The sequence below is a fragment of the Seriola aureovittata genome, chromosome 14 (assembly GCF_021018895.1).
Source record: "Seriola aureovittata isolate HTS-2021-v1 ecotype China chromosome 14, ASM2101889v1, whole genome shotgun sequence".
Classification (NCBI taxonomy): domain Eukaryota; kingdom Metazoa; phylum Chordata; class Actinopteri; order Carangiformes; family Carangidae; genus Seriola; species Seriola aureovittata.
In genome coordinates, this window is record NC_079377.1 from 17,090,523 (window position 1) to 17,106,992 (window position 16,470).

General features: G+C 40.5%; 1 protein-coding gene across 2 annotated transcripts in view; it reads left to right on the forward strand.

Annotated features, from left to right (window-relative positions):
• The window catches only part of chrm3a (cholinergic receptor, muscarinic 3a), an 83,089-nt gene that overhangs the window by 22,304 nt on the left and 44,315 nt on the right, over positions 1–16,470 (forward strand). For both annotated transcript variants that reach the window (XM_056394725.1, XM_056394724.1), the window contains exon 2: positions 10,347–10,461. The gene's annotated coding sequence lies outside the window, so the exon portion shown is untranslated. The remainder of the gene's footprint in view (positions 1–10,346; positions 10,462–16,470) is intronic.

Sequence of the window (16,470 nt, forward strand, 5' to 3'; positions counted from 1 at the left end):
TCCCTCGTCTCATTTCTGTTTTCCATTCTGTTGTCCTGAGGAAGTTTTTTTTTTTTTTTTTTCAAATAAGAACGCTGCTCCTTGTCTTTCCCTTTGTCATTTTGTCACCTCATGTGGCAGAGGCTCAGCTGTTCCCCCCCCCCAGCCCCGCTCCCCAGTCACACAGACATAGCAACACAGCCGGTCTAATTGGTAATAACCCTTCAGCTGTCATAACCGTGGATCACCGCTGCTTTTTGGAGAGCAGTGGAGAATACCTGCTTCCTGTTTTATCACTGATATGAGTTAGCATATGGTTCTGTATTTTCGTTTCCAGGATTGCTGGGAAGCCATGTGTGTTTTACAATTCACCATGTTTTTGATTGTATTGCTTATTTTATTCATGGGTTTTCTCTCTCGCTCAATTATTAACTTAAATATATGGTACTTAAATATGGTACTTTCTCTTTAAACATGCACCACAGATACAGTTCAGATCTCTTGTCCATTATTGCTCATTTTTAAGTCTCTCAGTGAAAACCCTGGGTCTGCCCCTCACTGTTTATGACTTACTGTTTGTGGAGCATTAAAAGGTCTAACTGGACAAATAACTTGCAAAAAGGCAAACAAATGGGGCAAAGAAGTTGTTCCCGTGATTTCTAAAGGCAAGTTTTCACAACACAGCCGAACTTATAATTCTCTTTAAACAATGTCTTGAAAACACAAACATTTCTCAGCATCATACAAGTCAAATTATGGCCACAACATATTAAAAAACACCCACTGGGTCTTATTAATGTGTGAGAAAAGGCGTCTTCATCTATATGTTTGCTTGTGTGAGACATACAGTGTGCTCTGATTTAAGAAACAAAAATTTCATAATAAGTTTGTTCTCTTGACGCTGTTAGCGTTGACCTTTAGCCTAGATTTTTCGGTTCTTGTTTTTTGGACTACAAAGTCCACAGGAAGTATTTTATGACTATTAGCAGTCTTGCAAGATGAAGGTTGGAAAAAGCTTTCGCCTGATGGAAGACCATCTTTATGTGAAAACCAAGAATATTCTTCTATTGGTACTGGCGGTGGGACAATGCAGTTAAATTCCTTTGTGCATGAATAATACTTTTTGCTCCTTTTGGGACATTGTAATAAAGCCTGCTTTATTTTATCATTCTTTCACGTCTCAACCAGTCCTGAGCTAAATGGAATTGGAACGGAGCGCAGTGTTTGGGAGTTGGTGTTCTCCCATTTCTGATGACCGATGGCAGGAGAGAGATGAAAGGCCATGCCTCTGCTTCTTTTTCCTCCCCACCTCCTCTTCTCTTTCCTCCCTCCCTCCTCACCTAAGCTGCAGTGCATCTTTTAACAGTCATGAAAGAATGCAGAGGGGTCTGCCAGTCCTGTTCATACGCACAACACACAGATGCACAGGCACGCAGACACATATTCCACCTCTCCTTCTTTTCAAATTTTCCAGTCTTCTACTTTTACACATTCTCCCTTTTCTTTCCACCTTGTTTCTAGGGTACAATCTATTTCACGGGGGCAGAAAACAACCCACACGGATTTGGCTGAGTGGACACGCTAAGAGCTTCGAGCTTTTGGGAATCTGAATTCTTTTATGCTACTTTATGGTATTCGTGGTGATGATGGCTGGCTAAATGGGCTGAGGAACTTCACTGTGTGCAGCAAGGATACACATCATTTGTCAAGCAAGCTGTCTTCAATTATCCATCAAACACAATGCTAACCATTAACATGAACTTCAATGAAAAGCTTATTTGTACACCAGCTGGATATCACACATTCAGGGCAACTCATAAACAGTAATTTGGTTGTTATTCGGTCATCTTGTTACCAGACACGGAGCTGGTGCAACTGCTGTTGATTCCTTTTTTTCTTTTTTTCTTTTTTTCTTTTTCATGATTCCTCCCCTGCAGTTACAAAGAGCAAATTTCAACTTAAAAATCTGTTCTTTTTGTTTGTGTTGCTCAGTTTGTGGTCTCATTTGTCCTAATAGTTGCATTTATGTTGGTTTTTTTCACCCTGTGCCGATTACACCTCTGCGCCTCACGCCTCCTCTTGTGCTGTCGGCTCACATTCGGAGTAGCTCTAATTGAGTTTTTGGACAGCCGGCCCGGTCTCAAACGCTCCACGAGAGATAAAAGAAATTTTGCATTACAACATCAAAGGGGCGCCTCCGCACTCTCACCCCATTCCACTTCCACACTCACCAAACATGATGAGATCAAATGAACATCTAAGGTCAGTGTAGCTCTGAAGGGTTAATGATGTGGAGAACGTGCTCTGGATTTTTAATTCACACTCTGGGCAGATAACCACCCTCAACCCAGTCGAGTCTCATCCTTCCACTGATGACTCATGCTCTTTGCACTTGGTGAACAACCTGCTTATTTAAAGCAATTTATATGAATACATTTGAGTGTAATTTGACATGGCTTGGCTTAGATCTGTCATTATATGCTATGTCTGCTTCACCAGGATCAATAGGCTGTTAATGGTGGCAGACGTGGGGTAGATGGCACTTCTAAAATCGGCGATGTCATGAAGTATCCTGTAGTACAGAGACTTACTTGAAATAGGAGGTAATTCAGTGAAGTGGCAAATTCCAGAAATCAGTTCACCAAGGTTCAAATCCTGTTTTGTTGTCTTTAATATTTCTTTTATACATTAGCTCTCTTAATGTAATACCCTATTTGTAGAGGAGTATATAATAACAGTTATGCCTGTGAGAGAGCAAATGATCCAACTACATTATACTCTAACATACTCAGCCTCGACATTTCGACTTCACTGCTTTGGAAGTGGAGTGGGGATATTTTGAGTATGCTGCTCTACCCTCACAGAGTATATAGACATTTATAAATGAAGCTCTCATATCCGGACCTACAAGATTGATTGTAATTCACTGACCTCGACAGAGTGAAGTCAGCCAGACAAACACCGGGCAGTGTGTGTGGCTGTGTGTGTGTGTGTGTTTGCCCACCCCACTTCAACATAAGAGATTCATTAATGTGGCCATGAGTCATTTGCTCAGATGACAAAAGGTTTTTTATCTGAGTGGCCATTCTGTGTAGACGTTGTCTCAACATAGCAGGTATTCCAGGGCCTTTCCAGAGCCGTTTTATTGCTCTCACAATCAGCTATTATTTCAATGTTGGCATTACTGTCACCACAGGGTTGTCAAAGCTGTAACCATCATATGTAACTCTGCTAAAAGACCTGGAAGCAAAGGCCAGAGACAATTCAAAGTAACCTGTGGAGTCTTCTTGTATCATTTAGGCCTTGTGTGAATCCTTGACCATTTCCCTTGCAAAGCTGATTTTTTCATAAGTTGAAATCCTGCATATTTTTACATACATGCTTGCTAGGTTGTTGTGGACTTAAGGCAACACTTCAATCACTGGAAGGACGTGAAACTTGCGTGTGAGCATGTTTGTCCTTGTGCACATGCATGGTGCAAACAAAACAGGGATCCCAGTTGTTAAGTTTTTCCCCATAGCGCTACTAGTGGTCAGAAACTGCACAGTGGTGTAATTTGACTCAAACCTACTGCAAAAGCAAAATCCTTAATGTTTTGACCAAAATTCAGCCAAAATTCATTTATAAAGCCAAACTGAAAGATTTATCATAATGATGAACAAGCTTCTGACAACATTACCAACTTTAATTTAGTTGTTGTCTAGAGTTAGCATATATTAAAAGATCTGTCAGTTCCAGAGTGCGTACGTCCTTTTGAATGGTGGTGGTAGGGTGACCTTTGTGTTTATATTTGGATCACAGATTGTGCTTTTGAAGAGCTTGGCAACTGTCTAGCACTCAGGCAGTGTTTTTGTGAGGTCACAGAGACCTGTTATGCCATCAGTGCTGATATGAAAACAAAGACAGAATGAATCTTGAATCTGTCTTGAAATCAGCTGTGATGAGTAGAAATATTGTCTCCGTGCTGAACTCTGTGGAGCCATGGTTTTTAACAAATGTGAGCGGGCGCTTTGGGCAAATTTTCAAGGCCTCTCTGTGTCTCTCTCATGTCTTGTTTCTTGGAATGATTGCATAAGAATACACAGAAAATAAAAATGTAACAGATCACTTTAAATTTTTTTTTTTTTTACTTCTTGAAACAGATGCAATAAAATCGAGTTTTTTGTGAGTGTGTGACAGAGATCAGAATGTCACTGTTCAAAGCTGTACTTTCTGCTCTGTCTAGTACACCTAGACAAATATAGATCTCAGTTTAAAGTTCTTTGCTTTAAAAGAGGAAAATTGCTCTGTGTTTCTTCCAATCGTATAAAAAGTCATGTCCTGTAGTTTATTTTATCTGTCTTTTTTGTCACATTGTCGCGTGGGCTCTGTCTGCCTCATTTTCATCCTCACCTCTCATCTCTTTCCTTCCTTTACAGCCTCATGGGCTTTATAGTGGCTGCTTCTCTTCCATCTGTTTCCCAATCAATTTGGTCTCATTTCCTGCCAATTGGTCCACCTCCATGAGCTAAGGCTCATTTAACAGGAAGCCTCGCATGTTGAGATCATCAGCTGTAGTTATGGTGATCAGTCTGTGAACCTCTCGGCCTCACAGGAGCTTGCCTGGAGTTTGGCCATTTGTTTAGAAGTTTTGGATATAGCCCTTTACAAGATCTCTGGGGGAGGATGTGTGTGTGTGTGTGTGTGTGTGTGTGTGTGTGTGTGTGTGTGTGTGTGTGTGTGTGTGTGTGTGGTGTGTGTGTGTGTGTGTGTGTGTGTGAGTGAGTGAGTGTGTGTGTGTGTGTGTGTGTGTGTGTGTGTGTGTGTGTGTTGTGTGTGTGTGTGTGAGTGAGTGAGCGTGTGGCACTGTTTTAGCAGATGGCTCACAAATGTACTAATTTTAACAATGTGAAAGTTTAATGAAGAAAACATTGTCCCTGTGGTCAGACTGCTGTCAAACTCTATTTGGTTTATTGATCTAGGAATCTGGCTTCTGTTAGTGTGAAAACACACACTACACAATTACACAATTTGTTTGATACACAAGCATAAAAGTAATTCACAGCATGACCAACAACTGACTGTAATCTGCATACGGAGCACTGTCATTTTATTTTAATTGCGTTCAAGTCTTTGCAAAAAGCAAACCATCCTCCCACATCGGCAAATATGACTCGTCATTACTTTATTGCTACTTTCTTAAACAATGTGTTTTACCATCATCATGGATTTGGCGCCAACATGGCGCCTATCTTATCTCTTCAAACAGTAATGTCTCACCCATACGGTATTTATAATGGCCCATATTTTTTCTTTTTGTTCTGTGAGAGCTGCTGTCCTTTACAGAGCCCTAGTCTTGAATTCATGTGGCTCTCTACAAGTAATGCTGGACAGCAGGCCCACAAATCCAAACTGAAATGTGTCCTCTCCGACATAGCAGAAAGATGTCTTTTTGTTTTTTCTCATAGATAATTTTAACGGAAGCTTTAGCTCGCAGGGTGATGTCTTGAGTGCTGATCAGGGGAAGGCAGAGTACACCTGCTGGTCAGCGAGGTGCATTTACAGGTGAAACTCAAAAAATTAGAATATTGTGCAAAAGTTCATTCAAGTCAGCAATTCAACTTCAAATGTGAAACTAACATGTGATATAAACTCAGTACATGCAAAGTGAGATATGTCAAGGCTTTATTTGTTATAATCTTGATGATCATGGCTTACAGTTTTTGAAAACCCCAAATTCAAAATCTCAGAAAATTAGAATATTTGGAAAAGGTTCAATACTATAGGCTCAAAGTGTCACATGCTCATCAGCTAATTAATCCAAAACACCTGTGAAGGGTTCCTGAGTCTTTAAATGGTCTCTCAGTCTGGTTCAGTAGAATTCACAATCATGGGGAAGACTGCTGACCAACAGTTGTGCAGAAAACCATCATTGACACCCTCCACAAGGAGGGAAAGCCTCAAAAGGTAATTGCAAAAGAAGTTGGATGTTCTCAAAGTGCTGTATCAAAGCACATTAATAGAAAGTTAGCTGGAAGGGAAAAGTGTGGAAGAAAAAGGTGCGCAAGCCGCAGGGATGACCGGAGTCTGGAGAGGATTGTCAGGAAAAGGCCATTCAAAAGTGTGGGGGAACTTCACAAGGAGTGGACCGAGGCTGGAGTTAGTACATCAAGAGCCACCACACACAGACGGATCCTGCAAATGGGCTTCAAATGTCGTATTCCTCTTATCAAGCCGCTCCTGAACAACAAACAACGTCAGAAGCGTCTTACCAGGGCTAAAGACAAAAAGAACTGGTCTGTTGCTCAGTGGTCCAAAGTCCTCTTTTACGATGAGAGCAAATTTTGCATCTCATTTGGAAACCAAGTTCCCAGAGTCTGGAGGAAGAATGGAGATGCACACAATCCAGGATGCATGAAGTCCAGTGTGAAGTTTCCTCAGTCTGTGTTGGTTTGGGGAGCCATGTCATCTGCTGGTGTTGGTCCACTGTGCTTTATTGAGTCCAGAGTCAACGCAGCTGTTTATCAGGAGATTTTAGAATACTTCGTGGTTCCTTCAGCAGACAAGCTGAAGATGCTGACTTCATTTTCCAACAGGATATGGCACCTGCCCACACTGCCAAAAGTACCAAAACCTGGTTAAATAACCATCAGATAACGGTGCTTGATTGGCCAGGAAACTCGCCAGACCTGAACCCCATAGAGAATTTATGGGGCATTGCCAAGAGAAAGATGAGAGACATGAGACCGAACAACAAAGCATCCTGGTCTTCCATAACACTTGAGCAGTGCCACAGGCTGATAGCATCCATGCCACGCTGCATTGAGGCAGTAATTCATGCAAAAGGGGCCCAAACCAAGTACTAAGTACATATGCAAGATTAAACCTTTCAGAGGGCCAATATTTCTCTGTTTAAAATCCCCTTTCTATTAATTGTATGTGATATTCTAATTTTTGGAGATTTTCAATTTGAGGTTTTCATAAGTTGTAAGCCATAATCATCAAAATTATATCAAATGAAGGCTTGAAATATCTTGAGTTGCATGTTTTGAACCTATGTCATACATTAGTTTCACCTTGTAATTCTAATTGCTGGAATAAACGAACCTTTGCACGATATTCTAATTTTTTGAGTTTCACCTGTACACCTACTGACCTCTACCACTTTACATCAGATTCAGTAAACACTATGGAAAACCATGTGGCCTGGCAGTCCACATAGTCTGGTTAAGGTCTTTCTCGGGTTAAGCTGTTTCAGGCCTCTTTGATAGCCTGCAATTGAGCTCCCCGGCTGACATGCATAAACCAATTAAAAGAATATCCCTGTCCACCTTTGTGGCTGCAAAGGTCCTTGAGCAGAAATCACTGAGCAGTAGGTGTGACTGCAGTGTGCCTCCTTTGCTTTACAGTAGCTCGACCTTTTTTACCGCAGCATATCATTACAGTACACATTTTAAAAAAAAAAAAGCATCAGAGAAGTCCTCTGCTAGATGTGGTGGAACATGACATCTAAACTCAACACTGACGCCCTTTCTATTATTTTTCAAAGAAATGTATGCGTGAGAATATTCCGATCCAGGAGAATCTTAATGTGGCTTAATCACACGATATCCACACAATACATAGCTGCAGAGTGTCTCTGCTGCACATGAAGTAGCCGCTCTTATCAGTGGTAGCAGATGGAGAGCGTCCTACTGAGAGGCTCAGTCGGGCTCCATGTATGTCAGAAATAAGAGGATGACCTTGGCTAAATCTCAACTGTAGTTCAACCATAAGAAACACTCGCTTTTCTGGCCTTTTTTGTCTTTTTGCCTCTCTCTGTCTCACTCTCTCTCTCTCTCTCTCTCACACACACACACACACACACACACACACACACACACACACACACACACAACTGCCTTGCTCCTACACATTCCTGTATGCAGTGTTACAGCTGGAGACAATATACACTCCTCCACAGTATCACTTCATCAAAAAAAAAAAAAAAGCCATTTGTAAGACACTCACTGAGGCGCGGAGGCTCTTGCATAGCCTCTAAAAGCAGGTGATTAGACACTCAGTCATTTGCAGCATTTACCACAGCGGGATGAAGTATTTGCTGCAAAGTGAAGATGTTGTTTCATATTTAATATCAGAAGGAGGCTCAGTAAACATTCTTCTTCCTTTGCCTAAACATTCAATGAAGTTGTAGCCTCGTTTTTATCATGCCCCAACAGGATTCACAGCTCTTAAATCAACCTGACACTGGGTATTTTACTTGTAAATCTCAAAACACATTAATCAAGGGCAGTTTTTTAAGGGTCTGTGTGGTTGTTCTCGCTGTTCTGCACTCACAGGGAAGGATAAACAGTCAGTGAAAGGTGATATCAATGTATTTCTGGCCAATAAACTTGAAGAGCTCTGCTAGTAGATTTACATTGGACCGTAGCAAGGTGAGATAAGGCGCTCCATTTAGGAAGAAGAGAGACGTGGGACTGTGAGCGAAAGTGCCGTGAGATTTGCAGTGGTTTAGGTTCATCTGAACAAGCCGACCTATCATGTTTTTGCTGTGGCCGTGTGCGGCAATTGTCAGTCCCCTCTGTTGGCCCGAGGCGGCTGTAGAATCCTATGTGCCTCCTTTTAATACACCGTTTACTGTTGCTTAATGCATGCGGAGGTTCATATCTCCTCCAGGAGCCGGTTGCAGTTCAAATACAGCCTAGTGTATAACAGAGGTGTTTGGAGATTTACACATCACAAAGATAAAACAGGTTGCAACACACAACTTAGTTCTTACATAGAGACTAGCTGTTACTAAATAGTTATTGCCAGGTGTAGGAATTATGTAGCTAACTGAAGCGACCATCAAAAAACGAATGTGCACTTGCTAACGTGATTAATTTAGACTTTCTTCTCATATTCCTCACAGTTGCGTTGTGAAAATGAACAGTTCAAGACTTTCTGCTGCAGAGTAATTCACTGTGAGACTGAGAACTAAAGCTTATATAATTACTTGATCTTTTATCTTTTACTTTAGAGGAGTGGCCTTCACATGTAGGCTACTGTATGACACATTTCTGTTTCAGATTGATAATGAGCCATTGTACGTTCACATTCTCTATCTGGATAATTACCATTTCATATTATTGTGGGAAAAGCCCCCTCAATCATGGGATATTTCATGCAAATTGAGACTCAGATCATGTCTTGTTACAGATTTAAAGTGGAAACTTGAAAATGGTAATTGTCTCATTCAGTCCTCTTTATAACTTACTTAAGAGAGCCCCTCCAGACTCCGTTAAAATGTGGGGCAGATAGGCCAAGTGAGGTTGTATATTAGGATGAAGCAGTCCATCTTGTTAGGATGCCTCTTATGTAATGTTAGAAAACAGTTTTTGATTTTTATTTAAACTTGTTTGATTTTACTTGAATCGTCATGCAGCCAGTTAAAATGTCAGTGTTGCAAAAAAAAAAAGAAAAGAAAAAAAGAAGATGTCATCGCATTTGCAAAGAGAATCATCCTCAGCCAGAAATGTCATGCAACTTCCCATTAGAAGAGAAAAGCTTCTTCGATTGACCTTTGAGGTGTAATTTGTAAATGCAACATGAAAAGCAGAGTGGTGGGCTCATTTGTTTCACAGCACTGGATTGGATCATGAATTGTTTGAATATTAGTATCGAGCCCCTACCTTGACCGCGCTCCACTCTGTTGCCCTTTTTCATTTACCCATCCAGGCCAGCTTTGACTTCCGTTTTTAATAAATATGTTTTTCAGTCTGGGAACTGCTCCAGTACTTCTGATTATTTTTAATGACAAGGTCTTTTTTTTTTAGTACATTCATATTTGTCTCTTAAGACTTGAAGACTTGTTTTAATGAGCTCTCATAAGGTCTGCTTCCTTAGCCCCTGGCCAGATACAGCTATGTGCAGCAGGCAACTCTACTAGACCAAGACTATATAAGGCATGAACACTTCCCTAGACATGAAGACATGCCATTCTTCCCTTTGACAGATATTATCCAGTGGGGAATGGTAGCTACAGTACTCCAGTAGACCCTTGATTAAAACATATTGCATAAATAAAGCATAAAGAAAGATGTTAACACTGCTGCAGATGTTGAGATAGATTATTGAGCAGTATGAACTACAAGATGTACAAATTAGCTGTCGACCCAAGACCTTTGGCTCTTCTTTGAGAGGCAAAGAGCAGTTATTTCAGCTCATATTATTTTGACATAGTGTTATGGGCCTTCCCACCTGTTAAAGCTTGCCATTCATTTCCGATGCTAAAAAAAGTCAGTGTGCTATAGGTGTTCCACTTCCTAATTTGGACACATCCTCTTTAACTCATTCTCTCCTTTCCTCTCCTTCTCCATCTGCCCCCTTGCTCCTCGTCTGCCTGCCAGACGCCATGATCCGACGGGAGGAGGATAATCACGCAACCCCAGTAGACAGCATGGACACCGAAAGGCACTCCGCTGAAAGGTGACCTCCAGACACTTCACCTCCCCAAAACGTTTGGTGAGTTAAGAGTCAGTGAATCCCTTGTACTCACAAATGACACCATCTCCTCTCCCCCCGTCAACGTTTGGCAGGATGTGCAGCTCCAAGCCATCATGTCAGACATTTTAAATGAGACCCTCTAAAACAGAACACATTATCCAAAGTCTTTTTCTCTGCTTTAATCTCTGCTCCCTCAGAGGAAAAAAAAAGTTCAGTGTCGAATTTCTTTCTTTCCTTCCTAAAGCATTGATTTACCAAAGCATATGCTGGTATTTTATCTGCCTTCAATAGGATCAATAAGCCTTTGCACACATGAGTGCTTGTGAGCGAGCATGTGTGTGAAAAAGGTACGGTGATTGGTATTGATCAGTCATTAAAGATTGAATCTTTGTCTCCGTGCATGTTTGTGTTTCGTGACAAAACGTCTTAACTGAAGCCACTCTGATATTCACACTGAGGAAATGATCACATGGCTGTGCTTAGGCCAGATATACTGTATGACCTCATTCACTAATGTTTTCATATTTTCTCTTTTAAAGAAGCCAAAGTCAGCCAATCCTATTAAAAGGACTCAATGCTTCCTAGAGTCACTTCCCAATCTGTGGCACTCGGCCTCAAACACATTCATTCCTCCTGAAGACTTCATCTTTACAAAAATGCTCACAAATATAAAATTTCATTTTTGAAACCGTAATTTCCTAAATTTGCTGGATACTTTAACTTTTGAACTTGCGAGGCAGCTGGATTTCCCTCCAGGCTCCAAGCTATTAGCTTGTGACCAAACCACAGTGGTACCAATGGACCAATAAGTGTCCTATGAGGGAGGGACTACTGACAGATACAGGTGGGTCTTCGGTGTGACAACAGTAAGAAGTTACTCTTCGATGAAAACAATGGCAGCTCCTAAAGAGGTTAGCGTAGGTGATGCTTTTGTTATGTAGATATGCCGCAATCATATCAGGACCGGAGAGTATTTCTCCATTGAAAGAAAAGCAGAGAACAGCACTGAAGGCTTCTCTCGATGGAACATGTTTTCCACTCTAAATTACCAGCTGGCTCCACTCGGTAGTGAAAAAAATCTGGAAGGATGCAGAATCTGATTGGCTGAAGTTAGCCCGTGATAGATGATGACAGACAGATGGTTCATCCAATCACCTGCCAAGTATTTTTTGAACGCGCCTGCCCTTTTCCAAACAGTTTCCAATGAGGCCTTCCCAGATGGTTCTGCGTAACAAACCATCTTGTAGTAAACTTCAGTCTAATTGGTGTATTTGAGGGGGACTACTTTCAGCTGCGGAATAATACATTCTTGGTGTTCTAGTGAGTATTTCTGGCAGCAGGATGGATTATGTATGACTGACTACAATGCCCTTGTTTAATCGTAATTAGGGAATATGTCACTCAGTTTCTAGTTGTGGCTCATTGATGTGTTCTTCATAGTTTTTGGGCAACACTAAACTATATCAATGCATCAAAATATAAAAAATCATCACTGTTTTTTTTTTATTTATTCTCTGAAAGAGAGTAAATCATCTTTGAAATCTCCATAAACCACTAAATTGTAATTGCCCATGTGAAGATGTTGGTGAATCATGTTTGATCTTAATTTGGATGCACATTCCAGGCGGTTTGTTATTAGCATAAGCGAAGGCCCATATAGGGCAGCAGTCCTCAGTGGCGAGTGCAAACCATCTGTAAGTTATTACCTGTGGAAACTAAATATCAGCACACACAAGAGCGAACAAATAAACAAACATGATGATAACAACCTGAAACTACAGCCACAATACCAAAACAGCAAGAGTACTACCACTGCTTCTACTAATAATGATAAATGTGATGTGCAATAATGTCTAATGTGATTAGAGACCCAGAGAAACAATGCACTGCATGTCTGTGGTTTAATTGAAAAAAGTGGTTTGATTCTAAATAATAACCCTAAAAAATAAAGCTGAAGACAAAGTATTAGCGCTGCAGGAGGGACAGGCAGTTCCTTAGCATGTGAAATGGATATGTGTGTTAGCTACAGAATTGGAAAGGCTACAATTTTGGTTTTACAGGCTGAATTGCCACTTGTGACCTAGCAGCAGTTATACAGGGATACTATGATTCACTCTCTACTGTATCAAAAATGGTAACCTTGCGGCACATGTAGATGACTGGTTTCATCTGGCGTGAAAATAGTCACTCCAGTAGAATATTTTATGTTTTGATAGTGTATGTTATGCTTTATTTAACAACCATGGCCTTAAACCTGCCACTGTTGGTTTACAAGTAGTCCTGACCACACATAAAAAGCTTTTGCATTCACATTTTCCAAATGAAAACACATGCCAAGACTTATGAAGCTAACCTTGTTTCAAAGTAATAAAATTCATCCCCTGAGCACAACCGACGCAGGGCTGATCTTGTGTGAAAGGACTATCTACACAGTGCATCATGCTGCAAAACTTGTTCTGGGATAAAACATTACCTTCAGAGCTCCTGAAAACTTAGTATCAAATGAAGTCGCCTATGGCTAGAGCGCCTCTTTATGGAAATCAGGTGTTGCACTGAAGTGAATGAAGTGATGATTGATAACAGACTTGCATTCATTTGAGAGTAGAGAACCACAGGCTATAATCGATGCAATCTCTGTAAGTGAAAGTAACACAAAAAAACATTCAAATCAGGCAAACATAAAAATAATAATAATAATTTTCATTAACTGGCCAAAGGCGAGGCTCATTTGTCATGGAGAAAGTGGTGCATATGTACAGTGTCAGTGTTGCTACTCCATATAGAGTTCAGGGGGTTTACATTTTGTCACCCGGCGTATCGCTGAGCGTGGGTACAACAGCAGGAGTGGTTAAAAGCACTCGAGCATTGGATAGAATTCAGTCAGCGTGCATTTAATTTGGGTTTGTAGTAACAGGAGGGACTGACATGGTTATACAAGAGAAATGGATGAGAGATTTGGGCATGAGTGTACGAAGCCACAGATAAACCATTTCTGTCATCTCATTTCTTAGAATATGATTACCTGTCTAAAGTAATGTGTTTGCCCCACGTTTTATCTACGTCATCTATGGCTGCATTGTTAGATTTTACTGGATATTCAGGATGTTGGTGGCAGATTGTAATCATTGATTTAAGGTTTGAAATGTGTTGTTGTTTATCTGAAACCCACAATTGAAGAGGTCACTGGAGAAATCTTTTCAACGTAGGTGCATATTGATAATTCAGAAACTATAGGACATTTTCTCCAGTCCAATTTGTTACTCAATGAAGAAGTTTGTGTTTAGAAATTACAATAATTACATACCAATTTTCTTGTCATTGAAAACTTTAGCAGAAGTTAGTGTACAATCGAACTGCAGACCTGAGCCATAGAAGCTACTTAAATCCTACACGGTTGCAAAATGCATCTTTCAGTCCAGAAAACTCTCATGCAGAAACTTAAGCGATCTCATGTGTGCTGAGCTCTGAAATTCTACAACAGCAGTTTGTCCTGCACTTTACCAGCACTCTTTGTCCTCGAGTTGTGCACGAGTGAAGGAACTCTTACTTATTTCCATAGGATTTACATGTTATTTAATCATAGCTGCATAACTACATACAGAATGCATTTACTCCACTTTTGAAAGCCACAGGCTATAATATTCTCTCAGCTTCTGTTGTAGTCTGTTTGTTGCTGGTTATCCTAGCCATGTCTGTCATAGTCGAGCTGAGGGAGTGTTTGTGAGAACAAAAGGTGAGTTACAGTGAAGGAAAGCAGTCCAGTGGGACTTCATTAGGCAGCGGTACAGTACTTCAAACTTTATAAAAACCTATCTGGTATTCAGCAGCAGTTCTCCGGGGCTCGTACTTGTAATTACAGAATAATCTTTTGCTAAGTTAGGAAATCTCCCATCTAACAAGTCCATTACTGCACACGGATGCACACAGCACACACATACACTCACATACTTAAACTAAGCATACTCTGCTCAAGTCCTGTCCACACAGTGTTCTGATGAAACTGTAGCGGGATTATAGATCTCTAAAACACAGTGCAGTGTTTGTTTTCAGCCTCCTTCACGACTATTCAGCTGTGCCAAATGTGGATCATAAGTGTGTGAGCAGTTGTCAACGATGTGTGTGTTCTAGGAGCGCACTAATCATGTTTTTTCACCCAAATCCAGATCCAAGTCATTTGATATTTAGTACCAGTTCCAATATGATGTTTTTATAGTTACATAACACAGCAGCACACTGAACACTAAATTAGGTAAAAAAAATAAAAAAAAAGACAGTAGAACACTTAAGACAGAATGATTTTATTCTACACTTTATTTCAACATTAACTCTGACTCAACACTTCTTCAAAACACCTGAATTTGAATCCTATAGTACCTATAGTTTCTGAATCGCTTTGGTTTGAATAACGTATTTAAATGTTGAGCATTTGGATCTGTTGGGACAGGAAGGCGTGGACAGGAAATAGACCGCCTCTCTCCCCCTGTGTTCAAATACAGTTTTTACCAATTACAGCACTTGCTGCTTATGCAGAACGTTGCTGAAATAGATGCAAATTGACTCGTTTTCTTAACCTCTACTCTCCTCGTTGTCAGCGTGTGTGTATCTTCATTAAAACAGTTGGCTGCTGTTCATTTCTTTCACTGCAACTCTGTCATTCTCTTCTTCTCTTCCTTTAATATAACTGTATTTTTGCAATAGTTACAGTGTTTTAATGCAGCAAAATTAAAAAACCCTTGACAGCTGCACACAATGGGTTACAATGAATAAAGGATGTGGTTTGGATCAGTGGTTAGCGATTATTGAAAAAGATTCCTTCCTTGGACTATTTGATGATGTTGCCGATCGCCACGGAACGTTTAATTTTTTTGAAGAGGAAATTGCTCACTTGTTGTATTGCGTTAACTGCATATAATACAGCTTGGACATCACTAAGATTTCCAGCAGTTGTGAAACTGAACACATTTATAGCATAGATTATTGCGATTGTGATTAGATCTCCAGGGTTTGGAATACCTGGAAAGTCTTTCTATATAGTACACCTGCAGATGTGGATTGACTGCAATGTTTGGGACATAGTACAACGTGTATGAAGTCGAATAACATACTTCAGAAAACATGCATCTTGTGTATATATGTGTATCATTTGTAGCCAGAAATGTGTGTTCTGTCTTTTCCGGGCCAATCTTTTCTGTGTAGAGCTCTTTATGTGTGTGTCCTATGTGTTAGTTGCTTATGGGGACAGCCATAGCGACGTGAACCCTCTGGGGACAGATTGATGAAGTCATGGGTGTAAAGTAAAAGGAAAGTACCAGAGCTTGCCACACTGCAGATGCACAGCTGTCGTTTCTGTTGACTTTTTATTCTCGAGTCAGAGCCTGGAGGTGCTGTCATGTCAAGACTGAATGCCGTGTCATTCTCATTGAATTGGCTATAGATACTCTGCATGGTAAAGATCTGGAATACATTGTGATAAAATGTTGTGATTTTATACTGGCACCGCATTAATAGGAAGTAGAACGAGTGTGCTGTTATTATCTCGGTATAAAAACACAAGTGATAGATCAAGTGATTTGTACTGTTTAGCAGTTTATAACAGAAACTTTGAGAGTTACTATTGTACTGCTTTTATGTAACTGGGGTTTTTAATATTTACTAATAACAGTTGGATATTATTTGTGTTGCTGTTCCCCAGTATTCTCTTTTCTCTCCCTCACTCCACTGCAGTTTGGGTTTGATGATGGCACATAATATGTTGCACGAAATGAGTCTAAATTGGTTTCCCACCATATTGCACAACCCTTTAGCCAACTCTCTTTCCTGCACTTTACCAGCTCATCCACCGACTGCTTTGTCCAAAGGCAGCTTTTGCTCAAATTGCTGCCTCTTTCTGTCAATATGTTTCCTCCACAGCAATCTGTCTTTTCTGTGATCGAGTTCTCCTGCGGCAGAAATCTTGCCCTTTGCTCAGTGTTAATCTTCTAGAACTTTGGTGCACCTGTCCTATAACCTTTCAGGTGCTTCTTTTAA